Below are 3,913 nucleotides of genomic sequence, written 5' to 3'. Positions count from 1 at the left end.
ATAATGTCCTTATGTATGTATGTATACAGGGTGTCCCCACTATCATGCAACCAGTAGAAAAACAAAGAGAGAAAAAAAAAGGTAAAGTTTGCTCGTACCAAACCGCGTACTATAGCGATAAGTATGAGTTGTAATACGGCATACACCCGTCAGTTCTTTCAATAATAAAAGTGGCAAGTGACAAGTGATGAGTTTTTTTTATGCAGGGTGCTACCAGTAATCGGAATGGTGCCCAGCAAACTTGTGTGTAGGCGCTGCCATGCTGCTATACGGGCACTGTATGGCACCATGCAACCATGTACCATGAACCATGACACTATGTATGGCACCCCCCTTCCCCCATCCCTACACACACAATATGGACTCTCGTGTTGCAACTCATATTGAACATGATGGTACGTGTTGTTCATCGTCGAGTTAAGCATACGCCAGTAATTTTTTCTTGATGACAGTCATTTTACTTATTACTTCATTTATCTCTTGAATTACAGTTCTAATTGTCAGGTTGTGAAGGAGGAAGATGTGGACAATTATAAAAAACATCGAACGGGGATATTTTTAGTAAAATGCTATAGTTGCCCGCTGATTTTTATCGGCTGAGAAAGGGCCGCAAAATGCGATAAATACCAGGTGAACACGCGCCCGACCGCACCAGAAAACAGAGCTCTGAAATAAGGTGAGCCTGTCTGAGAGCGATGCTTTCCGTTCCACTTAAGCCATAGATGGGCTAGAAGGGTGCAGTCTTGTCGTGGATGCGAGCCCGGACGACAGACAAAAAATAGAGAGAAGGCAACGAGGTCAATCAGACGCACGTTCTGTTTGCGACCCTGTATGTATACGCTGAGGGAAGGGGGTTAGTGGAAGGGAAAAAATAAGGCATGAAAGAACATTGAGGGTGTCGCCGGTGGTGCCCATCGAGGGAAGGGAAGACGAAGCTGCAAAGTAGGATCCAGGGAATGAAGGAGTGAGTTTGTAACCTCCCAATAATGCCGCTGGTCTAATATTTGATCACGCGCAAGTGCACGAAGCTTTTCGCTGCACCGGCTCTCGAAAGCGGGATGGCAGCAAAGCTTACTGCATCGCGGCCATGGTCGGGTGGCTGCGTCCACTATGTCGTTTTATTTAATGCCACAGTGCGAATAGGTAACCCTTGAAATATTGCGTCTGTCAACGACGCAAGCGGCCAACAAAGCTTTCGTCCGGCCTACCCCAGACCATCGACGTCCCTACCGAACCATTCATCCGCGTTAGGCTGGACCTTCTAGACTCTATTCTGACGTCAACATCAGGAAATAAATGAATGACTGTCGCTACCGACTATACCACGTGGTACGCTACTACTAAGGCTCTTCCTACAAGCTGCGCAAGGGACATCGCCGGCTTCGTTCTCCTTGATGTGATCCTGAAGTGCGGCGCTCCTCGGCATGTTGCTTACTGACAGAGGCCGGTTCTTTCTATACAGGGTGGTTGAACATATTCTGCGATCCAGTTCTACTCGGAACAAAATCGCCACCGCTTACGGCCTGCAGAGAAATGGGCTTACCGAGTGATTGGGCCACACACCGACTGACGTGCTTTCAATGTGTGTCTGTAGACCATGCACCGCCATTTGCAACGCCGCTTTGCTTCTGTTGCCTTCGTCTATAATTCCTGCTGTCATGACATCCCCGGCTACTCACCGTTCTATCTGTTGTACGCACGTCAACCAACGCTTCCCGTGGAGACATTGCTACCTGCCACGCCGCTTTCGTACACTGACTACGCAAATGACTCAGTCGCCCTGACCGCCGGGGCACGCCATATCACACCTCAGCGCCTCCTGATGTCGCAAGCATCTCAGAAGTCCTTGCATTATCTGTGCCACACAAACCCTTATTACCCTTATGGCTTCCTAGCACTCCTATGGACTCCGTCTCGACGTGTTGACCTCTCAGAGAAGCTCCTGTCTCGCAATAGTATATCACGGTCTCTACCGCGTTTTTGCGTCATGTCCCACGAGTGACTTATGAGATTGCATCCATAGTGCCCAAGCCGACCCCTAATAGTCCTGCCGCGGGCATTAATCATATTGTGCGACTCAAGCCGTATGCGCCGGCCCACGATGTGCCATTCCAACGAGTACCGCGTCGGTGCTCCCACCCCCAGGAGTAACCGGGAAGACAATGAAGTTTTGGTGTCTACCTCAGATGAAGAAGTGGAGAAAGGTCGCGCGGAGTGCGACACCACCTTGGTTGATGTATTTCCTCTCTTGCTCCACCTGCAACTTGTCAATAGTTGTAAATAGACATTTTCTCGCAACAGTATTGCGTCAATCCTTTGTCAACTGCGCGATGGTGGACTTGTCTGATATCTTCGACGAGCTGCTCATGGGATCCGTGACACAGTGCGGAAAAGAAGCTCTGGAGAGCGGCCTCGCAGAGTCGCAGAAGATTCACCATGGATTGTGTGGTTCATCATTAACGAAATAAAAAGCCTCATCGAGGTCCGTGAGTTCAGCCGCTGTCGTTAGTGTTACATGAGATGTCTTTAGTTGTATGGCGACATATCTTGCTGGGATTACTACCACACCTGTTGAACTAATAGAACGGCTAAAAGTAGCAACGTGACCTGTTTGGGAGCAACAAATGACATCTCAGCTTTATTCGTGATACCCGTAATGGTGAGGAGCACTTTATGTGTTTGTAGGCACCATTAGGACGAGGATGTGCGTGTTGCAGGCATGTAGTTATCTGCCAATGAGGCACGAGGGATAACGGACAGCAATGATAGCGCTGAAAGTTGTGACTGCCTTTTCTGCAAGGAAACAGGCAAGATGGGGAGGGCAACGTGTCGAATAAGCTCCCCGAGAGTATCGAGGCCTATGTTATGACGATCGTTGGCGCTGGTGCATACGCACTTGAAAAAAAAAAAAAAACATCGTGAGGCATTCCACTCTGTGAAGGTGGATGCCCAGCGAAACTGTTTAGCACATGACATAGAGGTGAGACAGAATTTTGAACATAGGTGCGGATTCATTTAGCGTGATTTTTACATACATTCGCGAGGACGACAGGATCGCCTCCCTGAGGAGCCGGAGGAAACTAGACACGCGTGACGTTTCGACGGAACCGCCACCACGGGAGAGAGGAAGAAGGAAAGGAAGGTAGATACGCGAGCGCTTGGAACGCCGACAAAGAGCGGGCGGTGCGAACGTAGACATGGCCGACGCGGGTCAAAGTGTAGTATCTGTTCTTATCAGCTTAATATCTGAAGCGGGTTGTATTTGTACCCAAGATATTAAACTTATTTTTGTAAGTTGGCGGAATGCTTGCAGCCTTGCTTGTTGAGCGCTTGTAGCCTCTGCCTTACGGGGGTATGAGCCATTGCTCTTGATGATAGATGCTTGTTTTGAGCTTGTTCTTTATTGAAACGTACGCTGTTCTGTACGCTGTATGTGTGATCCAGTGAATCTATGCACTGTTCACTTCACTTTGCTCAGTGCTTGTAGCCTCTGCATTAAGAGGGGGACGAACCATTAAATTTTTGCTTGCTTGCAGTAATTGCTGATGAAGATAATTTTTGTTGATGCCCATGAAAAATACATGGAACCCTAGCCATATATTTCTTCGCTGTAAAACGAGGCAGGTTTTTAAGGCTTGAGCTTGTATACTGTGGAGCTCACGCTATTTTTTTTTTTGCAGGTGTTGGTCTGCACAGGCAGGCTGTATCTTACATAATTCAACAATACAGCATCACGGTGCCTATTATAGAGCCCGCACGTTCCATAAAAAAAAGAGGCTGACAGCAGTAAAACGCATTCTCAAACTTCCCGGTGGAAATTTATGGGGCATACCTGTAGGGTCAATGCTGCAACATCATAATGGTGGGCACAAATGTAACAGTATTATTGTAAGTACGTATTAGTACATTTAGG

General features: G+C 47.9%; 1 pseudogene; it reads left to right on the top strand.

Moving 5' to 3' along the window:
- The first annotated feature begins 3,197 nt into the window (after positions 1-3,197).
- Positions 3,198-3,361, top strand: LOC139055059 (U2 spliceosomal RNA; annotated as a pseudogene).
- Positions 3,362-3,913: the final 552 nt, after the last annotated feature.

The sequence above is a fragment of the Dermacentor albipictus genome, chromosome 1 (genome assembly GCF_038994185.2).
Source record: "Dermacentor albipictus isolate Rhodes 1998 colony chromosome 1, USDA_Dalb.pri_finalv2, whole genome shotgun sequence".
NCBI lineage: Eukaryota > Metazoa > Arthropoda > Arachnida > Ixodida > Ixodidae > Dermacentor > Dermacentor albipictus.
This window is presented reverse-complemented; position numbering and strand designations above follow the sequence as displayed.